Source organism: Pan paniscus, chromosome 7 (assembly GCF_029289425.2).
Source record: "Pan paniscus chromosome 7, NHGRI_mPanPan1-v2.0_pri, whole genome shotgun sequence".
NCBI classification, from domain to species: domain Eukaryota; kingdom Metazoa; phylum Chordata; class Mammalia; order Primates; family Hominidae; genus Pan; species Pan paniscus.
In genome coordinates this window covers 12668788-12686336 of record NC_073256.2, presented here as the reverse complement: position 1 = coordinate 12686336, position 17549 = coordinate 12668788, and positions in this window count along the sequence as shown.

The following is a 17549-nucleotide window of genomic DNA, read 5'->3' as shown; positions in this document are numbered from 1 at the left end:
ATATATTTCCATGTTTTTACAGATATCGGTGTAGATATTTCCATGTTTACACAGATTGCGGTGTAGATATTTCCATCTTTCTACAGATGGCATTGTAGATATTTCCATGTTTATGCAGATGGCGGTGTAGATATTTCCATGTTTATACAGATGGCGGTGTAGATATTACCATGTTCATACAGATAGCGGTGTAGATATTTCCATGCTTATACAGATCGTGGTGAAGATATTTCCATGTTTAAACAGATCGCGGTGTAGATATTTCCATGTTTATACAGATAGCGGTGTAGATATTTCCATGTTTATACAGATAGCGGTGTAGGTATTTCCATGTTTATTGAGATTGCGGTGTAGTTATTTCCATGTTTATAGACATAGCGGTGTAGATATTTCCATGTTTATATAGATGGCGTTGTAGATATTTCCATGTTTATACCGATAGATGTGTTGGTATTTCCACGTTTATACAGATAGCGATGTAGATATTTCCATGTTTATACAGCTCGCGGTGCAGATATTTATATCATTATACAGATGGCATTGCAGATATTTCCTTATTCACACAGATGGCGGAGTAGGTGTTTCCATGTTTATATAGATGGTGGTGTAGATATTACCATGTTTATACAGATAGCGTTGTTGGTATTTCCATGTTTATACAGATCATGGTGAAGATATTTCCATATTTATACAGATCGCGGTGTAGATATTTCCATGTTTATACAGATCGCGGTGTAGATATTTCCATGTTTATACAGATAGCGGTGTAGATATTTCCATGTTTATACAGATAGCGCTGTAGGTATTTCCATGTTTATAGAGATAGCGGTGTAGGTATTTCCATGTTTATAGACATAGTGGTGTAGATATTTCCATGTTTATATAGATGGCTTTGTAGATATTTCCATGTTTATACCGATAGATGTGTTGGTATTTCTACGTTTATACAGATAGCGATGTAGATATTTCCATGTTTATACAGCTCGCGGTGCAGATATTTATATCTTTATACAGATGTCATTGTAGATATTTCCTTATTCACACAGATGGCGGTGTAGATGTTTCCATGTTTATACAGATGGCGGAGTAGTTAGTTCCATGTTTATGGAGATGGCAGTGTAGATATTTTCATGTTTATAGGGATGGCGGTGTAGATATTTCCATGTTTATAGAGATAGCAGTGTAGATATTTACATGTTTATACAGATGGCTGTGTAGATATTTCCATGTGTATACAGATGGCATTGTAGATATTTCCATGTTTATACAGATGACTGTAGAGGTATTTCCATGTTTTACCGATGGCTCTGCATATATTTCCATGTTTATAGAGATAGCAGTGTGGATATTTCCATGTTTGTACAGGTGGCGTTGTTGATATTTCCATCTATACACAGATGGCCGTGTAGATATTTCCATGTTTATACAGATGGCAGCGTAGATATTTCCATGGACATGCAGATGGCGGTGTAGATATTTCCATGTTTATAGAGATAGCGGTGTAGATATTTTCATGTTTTCACAGATGGTGGTGTAGATGTTTCCGTGTTTATACACATGGCGGAGTAGATACTTCCATCTTTATGGAGATGGCAGTGTAGATATTTTCATGTTTATAGAGATGGCGGTGTAGATATTTCCATATTTATAGAGATAGCGGTGTACATATTTCCATCTTTCTACAGATGGCAGTGTAGATATTTCCATGTTTATACAGATGGCGGTGTAGATATTTCCATACTTATAGAGTTGTCTGTGTACATATTTCCATGTGTATACAGATGGTATTGTAGGTATTTCCATGTTTATACAGATGGTGGTGTAGATATTTCCATGTTTATTCAGATGACTGTGTAGATATTTCCATGTTTTACAGATGGCAGTGTAGATATTTCAATGTTTATAGAGATGGCGCTGCAGATATTTCCATGTTTTTACAGATTGCGGTGTAGATATTTCCATGTTTATACAGATAGCGGTGTATATATTTCCATGTTTTTACAGATATCGGTGTAGATATTTCCATGTTTACATAGATTGCGGTGTAGATATTTCCATCTTTCTACAGATGGCATTGTAGATATTTCCATGTTTATGCAGATGGCGGTGTAGATATTTCCATGTTTATATAGATGGTGGTGTAGATATTACCATGTTCATACAGATAGCGGTGTAGATATTTCCATGTTTATACAGATCGTGGTGAAGATATTTCCATGTTTAAACAGATCACGGTGTAGATATTTCCATGTTTATACAGATAGCGGTGTAGATATTTCCATGTTTATACAGATAGCGGTGTAGATATTTCCATGTTTATTGAGATAGCAGTGTAGGTATTTCCTTGTTTACAGACATAGCGGTGTAGATATTTCCATGTTTATATAGATGGCGTTGTAGATATTTCCATGTTTATACCGATAGATGTGTTGGTATTTCCACGTTTATACAGATAGCGATGTAGATATTTCCATGTTTATACAGCTCGCGGTGCAGATATTTATATCATTATACAGATGGCATTGCAGATATTTCCTTATTCACACAGATGGCGGAGTAGATGTTTCCGTGTTTATATAGATGGTGGTGTAGATATTACCATGTTTATACAGATAGCGATGTTGGTATTTCCATGTTTATACAGATCATGGTGAAGATATTTCCATATTTATACAGATGGCGGTGTAGATATTTCCATGTTTATACAGATCGCGGTGTAGATATTTCCATGTTTATACAGATAGCGGTGTAGATATTTCCATGTTTATACAGATAGCGCTGTAGATATTTCCATGTTTATAGAGATAGCGGTGTAGGTATTTCCATGTTTATAGACATAGCGGTGTAGATATTTCCATGTTTATATAGATGGCGTTGTAGATATTTCCATGTTTATACCGATAGATGTGTTGGTATTTCTACGTTTATACAGATAGCGATGTAGACATTTCCATGTTTATACAGCTCGCGGTGCAGATATTTATATCTTTATACAGATGTCATTGTAGATATTTCCTTATTCACACAGATGGCGGTGTAGATGTTTCCATGTTTATACAGATGGCGGAGTAGTTAGTTCCATGTTTATGGAGATGGCAGTGTAGATATTTTCATGTTTATAGGGATGGCGGTGTAGATATTTCCATGTTTATAGAGATAGCAGTGTAGATATTTACATGTTTATACAGATGGCTGTGTAGATATTTCCATGTGTATACAGATGGCATTGTAGATATTTCCATGTTTATACAGACGACTGTAGAGGTATTTCCATGTTTTACCGATGGCTCTGCATATATTTCCATGTTTATAGAGATAGCAGTGTGGATATTTCCATGTTTGTACAGATGGCGTTGTTGATATTTCCATCTATACACAGATGGCCGTGTACATATTTCCATGTTTATACAGATGGCAGCGTAGATATTTCCATGGACATGCAGATGGCGGTGTAGATATTTCCATGTTTATACAGATAGCGGTGTAGATATTTTCATGTTTTCACAGATGGTGGTGTAGATGTTTCCGTGTTTATACACATGGCGGAGTAGATACTTCCATCTTTATGGAGATGGCAGTGTAGATATTTTCATGTTTATAAAGATGGCGGTGTAGATATTTCCATATTTATAGAGATAGCGGTGTAGATATTTCCATCTTTCTACAGATGGCAGTGTAGATATTTCCATGTTTATACAGATGGCGGTGTAGATATTTCCAAACTTATACAGATGTCTGTGTAGATATTTCCATGTGTATACAGATGGTATTGTAGGTATTTCCATGTTTATACAGATGGTGGTGTAGATATTTCCATGTTTATTCAGATGACTGTGTAGATATTTCCATGTTTTTACAGATGGCAGTGTAGATATTTCAATGTTTATAGAGATGGCGCTGTAGATATTTCCATGTTTATACAGATCGCGGTGTAGATATTTCCATGTTTATACAGATAGCGGTGTAGATATTTCCATGTTTTTACAGATATCGGTGTAGATATTTCCATGTTTACACAGATTGCGGTGTAGATATTTCCATCTTTCTACAGATGGCATTGTGGATATTTCCATGTTTATGCAGATGGCGGTGTAGATATTTCCATGTTTATATAGATGGTGGTGTGGATATTATCAAGTTTATACAGATAGCGGTGTAGATATTTCCATGTTTATGGAGATCGTGGTGATGATATTTCCATGTTTATACAGATCGCGGTGTAGATATTTCCATGTTTATACAGATAGCGGTGTAGATATTTCCATGTTTATACAGATAGCGGTGTAGGTATTTCCATGTTTATAGAGATAGCGGTGTAGGTATTTCCATGTTTATAGACATGGCGGTGTAGATATTTCCATGTTTATATAGATGGCGTTGTAGATATTTCCATGTTTATACCGATAGATGTGTTGGTATTTCAACGTTTATACAGATAGCGATGTAGATATTTCCATGTTTATACAGCTCGTGGTGCAGATATTTATATCTTTATACAGATGGCATTGTAGATATTTCCTTATTCACACAGATGGCGGTGTAGGTGTTTCCATGTTTATACAGATGGCGGAGTAGTTAGTTTCATGTTTATGGAGATGGCAGTGTAGATATTTTCATGTTTGTAGAGATGGCGGTGTAGATATTTCCATGTTTATAGAGATAGCAGTGTAGATATTTACATGTTTATACAGATGGCTGTGTAGATATTTCCATGTGTATACAGATGGCATTGTAGATATTTCCATGTTTATACAGATGACTGTAGAGGTACTTCCATGTTTCACAGATGGCTGTGCAGATATTTCCATGTTTATACAGATAGCGGTGTAGATATTTCCATGTTTCTACAGATGGCGTTGTTGATATTTCCATCTATACACAGATGGCCGTGTAGATATTTCCATGTTTATACAGATGGCAGCGTAGATATTTCCATGGACATGCTGATGGCGGTGTAGATACTTCCATGTTTATACATAGAGCGGTGTAGATATTTCCATGTTTTCACAGATGGTGCTGTACATATTTCCATGTTTATACACATGGTGGAGTAGATACTTCCATCTTTATGGAGATGGCAGTGTAGATATTTTCAAGTTTATAGAGATGGCGGTGGAGATATTTCCATATTTATAGAGATAGCAGTGTAGATATTTCCATCTTTCTTCAGATGGCAGTGTAGATATTTCCATGTTTATACAGATGGCGGTGTAGATATTTCCATACTTATACAGATGTCTGTGTAGATATTTCCATGTGTATACAGATGGTATTGTAGGTATTTCCATGTTTATACAGATGGTGGTGTAGATATTTCCATGTTTATTCAGATGACTGTGTAGATATTGCCATGTTTTTACACATATCGTTGTTGATATTTCCATGTTTACACAGATTGCGGTGTATATATTTCCATCTTTCTACAGATGGCATTGTAGATATTTCCATGTTTATGCAGATGGCGGTGTAGATATTTCCATGTTTATATAGATGGTGGTGTAGATATTACCGTGTTTATACAGATAGCGGTGTAGATATTTCCATGTTTATACAGATCGTGGTGAAGATATTTCCATGTTTATACAGATCGTGGTGTAGATATTTCCATGTTTATACAGATAGCGGTGTAGATATTTCCATGTTTATACAGATAGCGGTGTAGATATTTCCATGTTTATACAGATAGTGGTGTAGATATTTCCATGTTTATAGAGATAGCGGTGTAGGTATTTCCATGTTTATAGGCGTAGCGGTGTAGATATTTCCATGTTTTTATAGATGGCGTTGTAGATATTTCCATGTTTATACCGATAGATGTGTTGGTATTTCCACGTTTATACAGATATCGGTGTAGATATTTCCATGTTTACACAGATTGCGGTGTAGATATTTCCATCTTTCTACAGATGGCATTGTAGATATTTACAAGTTTATGCAGATGGCGGTGTAGATATGTCCATGTTTATATAGATGGTGGTGTAGATATTACCATGTTTATACAGATAGCGGTGTAGATATTTCCATGTTTATACAGATAGTGGTGAATATATTTCCATGTTTATACAGATCGCGGTGTAGATATTTCCATGTTTATACAGATCGCGGTGTAGATATTTCCATGTTTATACAGATAGCGGTGTAGATATTTCCATGTTTATAGAGATAGCGGTGTAGGTATTTCCATGTTTATAGACATAGCGGTGTAGATATTTCCATGTTTATATAGATGGCGTTGTAGATATTTCCATGTTTATACCGATAGATGTGTTGGTATTTCCACGTTTATACAGATAGCGATGTAGATATTTCCATGTTTATAGAGATAGCAGTGTAGATATTTACATGTTTATACAGATGGCTGTGTAGATATTTCCACGTGTATACAGATGGCATTGTAGATGTTTCCATGTTTATACAGATGACTGTAGATGTATTTCCATGTTTTACAGATGGCTTTGCAGATATTTCCATGTTTATAGAGATAGCGGTGTAGATATTTCCATTTTAGTAGAGATGGCGTTGTTGACATTTCCATCTATACACAGATGGCTGTGTAGATATTTCCATGTTTATACAGATGGCAGCGTAGATATTTCCATGGACATGCAGATGGCGGTGTAGATATTTCATTGTTTATACAGATCGCGGTGTAGATATTTCCATGTTTTCACAGATGGTGGTGTAGATATTTCCGTGTTTATACACATGGCACAGTAGATACTTCCATCTTTATGGAGATGGCACTGTAGATATTTTCATGTTTATAGAGATGGCGGTGTAGATATTTCCATATTTATAGAGATAGAGGTGTAGATATTTCCATCTTTCTACAGATGGCAGTGTAGATATTTCCATGTTTATACAGATGGCGTTGTAGATATTTCCATACTTATACAGATGTCTGTGTAGATATATCCATGTGTATACAGATGGTATTGTAGGTATTTCCATGTTTATACAGATGGTGGTGTAGATATTTCCATGTTTATTCAGATGACTGTGTAGATATTTCCATGTTTTTACAGGTGGCAGTGTAGATATTTCAATGTTTATAGAGATGGCGCTCTAGATATTTCCATGTTTATACAGATCGCGGTGTAGATATTTCCATGTTTTTACAGATATCGGTGTAGATATTTCCATGTTTACACAGATTGCGGTGTAGATATTTCCATCTTTCTACAGATGGCATTGTAGATATTTCCATGTTTATGCAGATGGCGGTGTAGATATTTCCATGTTTATATAGATGGTGGTGTAGACATTACCATGTTTATACAGATAGCGGTGTAGATATTTCCATGTTTATACAGATCGTGGTGAAGATATTTCCATGTTTATACAGATCGCGGTGTAGATATTTCCATGTTTATACAGATCGCTGTGTAGATATTTCCATGTTTATACAGATAGCGGTGTAGATATTTCCATGTTTATACAGATAGCGGTGTAGATATTTCCATGTTTATAGAGATAGCGGTGTAGGTATTTCCATGTTTATAGACATAGCCGTGTAGATATTTCAATGTTTATATAGATGGCGTTGTAGATATTTCCATCTTTATAACGATAGATGTGTTGGTATTTCCACGTTTATACAGATAGCGATGTAGATATTTCCATGTTTATAAAGCTCGCGGTGCAGATATTTATACCTTTATAAAGATGGCATTGTAGATATTTCCTTATTCACACAGATGGCGGTGTAGTTGTTTCCATGTGTATACAGATGGCATTGTAGTTATTTCCATGGTTATACAGATGACTGTAGAGGTATTTCCATGTTTTTCAGATGGCTGTGCAGATATTTCCATGTTTATAGAGATAGCGGTGTAGATATTTCCATGTTTGTACAGATGGCATTGTTGATATTTCCATCTATACACAGATGGCCGTGTAGATATTTCCATGTTTATACAGATGGCAGCGTAGATATTTCCATGGACATGCAGATGGCGGTGTAGATATTTCCATGTTTATAAAGATCGCGGTGTAGATATTTCCATGTTTATACAGATAACGGTGTAGATATTTCCATGTTTACACAGATTGCGGTTTAGATATTTCCATCTTTCTACAGATGGCATTGTAGATATTTCCATGTTTATGCAGATGCCGGTGTAGATACTTCCATGTTTATATAGATGGTGGTGTAGATATTACCATGATTATACAGATAGCGGTGTAGATATTTCCATGTTTATACAGATCGTGGTGACGATATTTCCATGTTTATACAGATCGCGGTGTAGATATTTCCATGTTTATACAGCTCGCGGTGCAGATATTTATATCTTTCTACAGATGGCATTGTAGATATTTCCTTATTCACACAGATGGCGGTGTAGATGTTTCCATGTTTATACAGATGGCGGAGAGGTCAGTTCCATGTTTATGGAGATGGCAGTGTAGATATTTTCATGTTTATAGAGATGGCGGTGTAGATATTTGCATGTTTATAGAGATAGCAGTGTAGATATTTACATGTTTATACAGATCGCTGTGTAGTTATTTCCATGTGTATACAGATGGCATTGTAGATATTTCCATGTTTATACACATGACTGTAGAGGTATTTCCATGTTTTACAGATGGCTGTGCAGATATTTACATGTTTATAGAGATAGCAGTGTACATATTTCCATGTTTGTACAGATGGCGTTGTTGATATTTCCATCTATACTCAGAAGGCCGTGTAGATATTTCCATGTTTATACAGATGGCAGCGTAGATATTTCCATGGACATGCAGATGGCGGTGTAGATATTTCCATGTTTATACAGATAGCGGTGTAGATATTTTCATGTTTTCACAGATGGTGGTGTAGATGTTTCCGTGTTTATACACATGGCGGAGTAGGTACTTCCATCTTTATGGAGATGGCAGTGTAGATATTTACATGTTTATAGAGATGGCGGTGTAGATATTTCCATATTTATAGAGATAGCGGTGTAGATATTTCCATCTTTCTACAGATGGCAGTGTAGATATTTCCATGTTTATACAGATGGCGGTGTAGATATTTCCATACTTATAGAGTTGTCTGTGTACATATTTCCATGTGTATACAGATGGTATTGTAGGTATATCCATGTTTATACAGATGGTGGTGTAGATATTTCCATGTTTATTCAGATGACTGTGTAGATATTTCCATGTTTTACAGATGGCAGTGTAGATATTTCAATGTTTATAGAGTTGGCGCTGTAGATATTTCCATGTTTTTACAGATTGCGGTGTAGATATTTCCATGTTTATACAGATAGCGGTGTATATATTTCCATGTTTTTACAGTTATCGGTGTAGATATTTCCATGTTTACACAGATTGCGGTGTAGATATTTCCATCTTTCTACAGATGGCATTGTAGATATTTCCATGTTTATGCAGATGGCGGTGTAGATATTTCCATGTTTATATAGATGGTGGTGTAGATATTACCATGTTCATGCAGATGGCGGTGTAGATATTTCCATGCTTATACAGATCGTGGTGAAGATATTTCCATGTTTAAACAGATCGCGGTGTAGATATTTCCATGTTTATACAGATAGCGGTGTAGATATTTCCATGTTTATACAGATAGCGGTGTAGATATTTCCATGTTTATTGAGATAGCGGTGTAGGTATTTCCATGTTTATAGACATAGCGGTGTAGATATTTCCATGTTTATATAGATGGCGTTGTAGATATTTCCATGTTTATACCGATAGATGTGTTGGTATTTCCACGTTTATACAGATAGCGATGTAGATATTTCCATGTTTATAAAGCTCGCGGTGCAGATATTTATACCTTTATAAAGATGGCATTGTAGATATTTCCTTATTCACACAGATGGCGGTGTAGTTGTTTCCATGTGTATACAGATGGCATTGTAGATATTTCCATGGTTATACAGATGACTGTAGAGGTATTTCCATGTTTTTCAGATGGCTGTGCAGATATTTCCATGTTTATAGAGATAGCGGTGTAGATATTTCCATGTTTGTACAGATGGCATTGTTGATATTTCCATCTATACACAGATGGCCGTGTAGATATTTCCATGTTTATACAGATGGCAGCGTAGATATTTCCATGGACATGCAGATGGCGGTGTAGATATTTCCATGTTTATAAAGATCGCGGTGTAGATATTTCCATGTTTATACAGATAACGGTGTAGATATTTCCATGTTTACACAGATTGCGGTTTAGATATTTCCATCTTTCTACAGATGGCATTGTAGATATTTCCATGTTTATGCAGATGCCGGTGTAGATACTTCCATGTTTATATAGATGGTGGTGTAGATATTACCATGATTATACAGATAGCGGTGTAGATATTTCCATGTTTATACAGATCGTGGTGACGATATTTCCATGTTTATACAGATCGCGGTGTAGATATTTCCATGTTTATACAGCTCGCGGTGCAGATATTTATATCTTTCTACAGATGGCATTGTAGATATTTCCTTATTCACACAGATGGCGGTGTAGATGTTTCCATGTTTATACAGATGGCGGAGAGGTCAGTTCCATGTTTATGGAGATGGCAGTGTAGATATTTTCATGTTTATAGAGATGGCGGTGTAGATATTTGCATGTTTATAGAGATAGCAGTGTAGATATTTACATGTTTATACAGATCGCTGTGTAGTTATTTCCATGTGTATACAGATGGCATTGTAGATATTTCCATGTTTATACACATGACTGTAGAGGTATTTCCATGTTTTACAGATGGCTGTGCAGATATTTACATGTTTATAGAGATAGCGGTGTACATATTTCCATGTTTGTACAGATGGCGTTGTTGATATTTCCATCTATACTCAGAAGGCCGTGTAGATATTTCCATGTTTATACAGATGGCAGCGTAGATATTTCCATGGACATGCAGATGGCGGTGTAGATATTTCCATGTTTATACAGATAGCGGTGTAGATATTTTCATGTTTTCACAGATGGTGGTGTAGATGTTTCCGTGTTTATACACATGGCGGAGTAGGTACTTCCATCTTTATGGAGATGGCAGTGTAGATATTTACATGTTTATAGAGATGGCGGTGTAGATATTTCCATATTTATAGAGATAGCGGTGTAGATATTTCCATCTTTCTACAGATGGCAGTGTAGATATTTCCATGTTTATACAGATGGCGGTGTAGATATTTCCATACTTATAGAGTTGTCTGTGTACATATTTCCATGTGTATACAGATGGTATTGTAGGTATATCCATGTTTATACAGATGGTGGTGTAGATATTTCCATGTTTATTCAGATGACTGTGTAGATATTTCCATGTTTTACAGATGGCAGTGTAGATATTTCAATGTTTATAGAGATGGCGCTGTAGATATTTCCATGTTTTTACAGATTGCGGTGTAGATATTTCCATGTTTATACAGATAGCGGTGTATATATTTCCATGTTTTTACAGTTATCGGTGTAGATATTTCCATGTTTACACAGATTGCGGTGTAGATATTTCCATCTTTCTACAGATGGCATTGTAGATATTTCCATGTTTATGCAGATGGCGGTGTAGATATTTCCATGTTTATATAGATGGTGGTGTAGATATTACCATGTTCATGCAGATGGCGGTGTAGGTATTTCCATGCTTATACAGATCGTGGTGAAGATATTTCCATGTTTAAACAGATCGCGGTGTAGATATTTCCATGTTTATACAGATAGCGGTGTAGATATTTCCATGTTTATACAGATAGCCGTGTAGATATTTCCATGTTTATTGAGATAGCGGTGTAGGTATTTCCATGTTTATAGACATAGCGGTGTAGATATTTCCATGTTTATATAGATGGCGTTGTAGATATTTCCATGTTTATACCGATAGATGTGTTGGTATTTCCACGTTTATACAGATAGCGATGTAGATATTTCCATGTTTATACAGCTCGCGGTGCAGATATTTATATCATTATACAGATGGCATTGCAGATATTTCCTTATTCACACAGATGGCGGAGTAGATGTTTCCATGTTTATACCGATTGTGGAGTAGTTAGTTCCATGTTTATGGAGATGGCAGTGTAGATATTTTCATGTTTATAGAGATGGCGGTGTAGATATTTCCATGTTTATAGAGATAGCAGTGTAGATATTTACATGTTTATACAGATGGCTGTGTAGATATTTCCATGTGTATACAGATGGCATTGAAGATATTTCCATGTTTATACAGATGACTGTAGAGGTATTTCCATGTTTTACCGATGGCTCTGCAGATATTTCCATGTTTATAGAGATAGCGGTGTAGATATTTCCATGTTTGTACAGATGGCGTTGTTGATATTTCCATATATACACAGATGGCCGTGTAGATATTTCCATGTTTATACAGATGGCAGCGTAGATATTTCCATGGACATGCAAATGGTGGTGTAGATATTTCCATGTTTATACAGGGAGCGGTGTAGATATTTCCATGTTTATACAGATAGCGGTGTAGATATTTCCATGTTTTCACAGATGGTGGTGTAGATATTTCCGTGTTTATACACATGGAGGAGTAGATACTTCCATCTTTATGGAGATGGCAGTGTAGATATTTTCATGTTTATAGAGATGGCGGTGTAGATATTTCCATATTTATAGAGATAGCGGTGTAGATATTTCCATCTGTCTACAGATGGCGGTGTAGATATTTCCATGTTTATACAGTTGGCGGTGTAGGTATTTCCATACTTATACAGATGTCTGTGTAGATATATCCATGTGTATACAGATGGTATTGTAGGTATTTCCATGTTTATACAGATGGTGGTGTAGGAATTTCCATGTTTATTCAGATGACTGTGTAGATATTTCCATGTTTTTCTAGATGGCAGTGTAGATATTTCAATGTTTATAGAGATGGCGCTGTGGATATTTCCATGTTTACACAGATTGCGGTGTAGATATTTCCATCTTTCTACAGATGGCATTGTAGATATTTCCATGTTTATGCAGATGGCGGTGTAGATATTTCCATGTTTATATAGATGGTGGTGTAGATATTACCATGTTTATACAGATAGCGGTGTAGATATTTCCATGTTTATACAGATCGTGGTGAAGATATTTCCATGTTTATACAGATCGCGGTGTAGATATTCCCATGTTTATACAGATCGCGGTGTAGGTATTTCCATGTTTATACAGATAGCGGTGTAGATATTTCCATGTTTATACAGATAGCGGTGTAGATATTTCCATGTTTATAGAGATAGCGGTGTAGGTATTTCCATGTTTATATACATAGCGGTGTAGATATTTCCATGTTTATATAGATGGCGTTGTAGATATTTCCATGTTTATACCGATAGATGTGTTGGTATTTCCACGTTGATACAGATAGCGATGTAGATATTTCCATGTTTCTACAGCTCGCGGTGCAGATATTTATATCTTTATACAGATGGCATTGTAGATATTTCCTTATTCACACAGATGGCGGTGTAGATGTTTCCATGTTTATACAGATGGCGGAGTAGTTAGTTCCATGTTTATGGAGATGGCAGTGTAGATATTTACATGTTTATACAGATGGCTGTGTAGATACTTCCATCTGTATACAGATGGCATTGAAGATATTTCCATGTTTATACAGATGACTGTAGAGGTATTTCCATGTCTTACCGATGGCTCTGCAGATATTTCCATGTTTATAGAGATAGCGGTGTTGATATTTCCATGTCTGTACAGATGGCGTTGTTGATATTTCCATCTATACACAGATGGCCGTGTAGATATTTCCATGTTTATACAGATGGCAGCGTAGATATTTCCATGGACATGCAGATGGCGGTGTAGATATTTCCATGTTTATACAGAGAGCGGTGTAGATATTTCCATGTTTATACAGATAGCGGTGTAGATATTTCCATGTTATCACAGATGGTGGTGTAGATATTTCCGTGTTTATACACATGGAGGAGTAGATACTTCCATCTTTATGGAGATGGCAGTGTAGATATTTTCATGTTTATAGAGATGGCGGTGTAGATATTTCCATATTTATAGAGATAGCGGTGTAGATATTTCCATCTGTCTACAGATGGCAGTGTAGTTATTTCCATGTTTATACAGATGGCGGTGTAGATATTTCCGTACTTATAGAGATGTCTGTGTAGATATTTCCATATGTATACAGATGGTATTGTAGGTATTTCCATGTTTATACAGATGGTGGTGTAGATATTTCCATGTTTATTCAGATGACTGTTTTAGATATTTCCATGTTTTACAGATGGTGGTGTAGATATTTCAATGTTTATAGAGATGGTGCTGTAGATATTTCCATGTTTATACAGATTGTGGTGTAGATATTTCCATGTTTATACAGATAGCGGTGTAGATATTTCCATGTTTTTACAGATATCGGAGTAGATATTTCCATGTTTACACAGATTGCGGTGTAGATATTTCCATCTTTCTACAGATGGCATTGTAGATATATCCATGTTTATGCAAATGGTGGTGTAGATATTTCCATGTTTATATAGATGATGGTGTAGATATTACCATGTTTATACAGATAGCGGTGTAGATATTTCCATGTTTATACAGATCGTGGTGAAGATATTTCCATGTTTATACAGATCGCGGTGTAGATATTTCCATGTTTATACAGATCGCTGTGTAGATATTTCCATGTTTATACAGATAGCTGTGTAGATATTTCCATGTTTATACAGATAGCGGTGTAGATATTTCCATGTTTATAGAGATAGCGATGTAGGTATTTCCATGTTTATAGACATAGCCGTGTAGATATTTCCATGTTTATATAGTTGGCGTTGTACAAATTTCCATGTTTATAACGACAGATGTGTTGGTATTTCCACGTTTATACAGATAGCGATGTAGATATTTCCATGTATATACAGCTCGCGGTGCAGATATTTATATCTTTATACTGATGGCATTGTAGATATTTCCTTATTCACACAGATGGCGGTGTAGATGTTTCCATGTTTATACAGATGGCGGAGTAGTTAGTTCCATGTATATGGAGATGGCAGTGTACATATTTTCATGTTTATAGAGATGGCGGTGCAGATATTTCCATGTTTATAGAGACAGCAGTGTAGATATTTACATGTTTATACAGATGGCTGTGTAGATATTTCCATGTGTATACAGATGGCATTGTAGATATTTCCATGTTTATACAGATGACTGTAGAGGTATTTCCATGTTTTACAGATGGCTGTGCAGATATTTCCATGTTTATAGAGATGGCGGTGTAGATATTTCCATACTTATACAGATGTCTGTGTAGATATTTCCATGTGTATACAGATGGTATTGTAGGTATTTCCATGTTTATACAGATGGTGGTGTAGATATTTCCATTTTTATTCAGATGACTGTGTAGATATTTCCATGTTTTTACAGATGGCAGTGTAGATATTTCAATGTTTATAGAGATGGCTCTGTAGATATTTCCATGTTTATACAGATCACGGTGTAGATATTTCCATGTTTATACAGATAGCGGTGTAGATATTTCCATGTTTTTACAGATAACGGTGTAGATATTTCCATGTTTACACAGATTGCGGTGTAGATATTTCCATCTTTCTACAGATGGCATTGTAGATATTTCCATGTTTATGTAGATGGCGGTGTAGATACTTCCATGTTTATATAGATTGTGGTGTAGATATTACCATGTTTATACAGATAGCAGTGTAGATATTTCCATGTTTATACAGATCGTGGTGAAGATATTTCCATGTTTATACAGATCGCGGTGTAGATATTTTCATGTTTATACAGATCGCGGTGTAGATATTTCCATGTTTATACTGATAGCGTTGTAGATATTTCCATGTTTATACAGATAGCGGTGTAGATATTTCCATGTTTATACAGATAGCGGTGTAGGTATTTCCAACTTTATAGACATAGCAGTGTAGATATTTCCATGTTTATATAGATGGCGTTGTAGATATTTCCATGTTTATACCGATACATTTGTTGGTATTTCAACGTCTATACAGATAGAGATGTAGATATTTCCATGTGTATAAAGCTCGCGGTGCAGATATTTATACCTTTATACAGATGGCATTGTAGATATTTCCTTATTCACACAGATGGCGGTGTAGATGTTTCCATGTGTATACAGATGGCATTGTAGATATTTCCATGGTTATACAGATGACTGTAGAGGTATTTCCATGTTTTTCAGATGGCTGTGCAGATATTTCCATGTTTATAGAGATAGCGGTGTATATATTTCCATGTTTGTACAGATGGCATTGTTGATATTTCCATCTATACACAGATGGCCATGTAGATATTTCCATGTTTATACAGATGGCAGCGTAGATATTTCCATGGACATGCAGATGGCGGTGTAGATATTTCCATGTTTATAAAGATCGCGGTGTAGATATTTCCATGTTTATACAGATAGCGGTGTAGATAATTCCATGTTTTTACAGATAACGGTGTAGATATTTCCATGTTTACACAGAATGCGGTTTAGATATTTCCATCTTTCTACAGATGGCATTGTAGATATTTCCATGTTTATGCAGATGCCGGTGTAGATACTTCCATGTTTATATAGATGGTGGTGTAGATATTACCATGTTTATACAGACAGCGGTGTAGATATTTCCATGTTTATACAGATCGTGGTGAAGATATTTCCATGTTTATACAGATCGCGGTGTAGATATTTCCATGTTTATACAGCTCGCGGTGCAGATATTTATATCTTTCTACAGATGGCATTGTAGATATTTCCTTATTCACACAGATGGCGGTGTAGATGTTTCCACGTTTATACAGATGGCGGAGTAGTTAGTTCCATGTTTATGGAGATGGCAGTGTAGATATTTTCATGTTTATAGAGATGGCGGTGTAGATATTTCCATGTTTCTAGAGATAGCAGTGTAGATACTTTCATGTCTATAGAGATGGCGGTGTAGATATTTCCATGTTTATATAGATGGTGGTGTAGATATTACCATGTTCATACAGATAGCGGTGTAGATATTTCCATGCTTATACAGATCGTGGTGAAGATATTTGCATGTTTATGCAGATCGCGGTGTAGATATTTCCATGTTTATACAGATAGCGGTGTAGATATTTCCATGTTTATACAGATAGCGGTGTAGATATTTCCATGTTTATTGAGATAGCGGTGTAGGTATTTCCATGTTTATAGACATAGCGGTGTAGATATTTCCATGTTTATATAGATGGCGTTGTAGATATTTCCATGTTTATACCGATAGATGTGTTGGTATTTCCACGTTTATACAGATAGCGATGTAGATATTTCCATGTTTATACAGCTCACGGTGCAGATATTTATATCATTATACAGATGGCATTGCAGATATTTCCTTATTCACACAGATGGCGGAGTAGATGTTTCCATGTTTATACAGATTGTGGAGTAGTTAGTTCCATGTTTATGGAGATGGCAGTGTAGATATTTTCATGTTTATAGAGATGGCGGTGTAGATATTTCCATGTTTATAGAGATAGCAGTGTAGATATTTACATGTTTATACAGATGGCT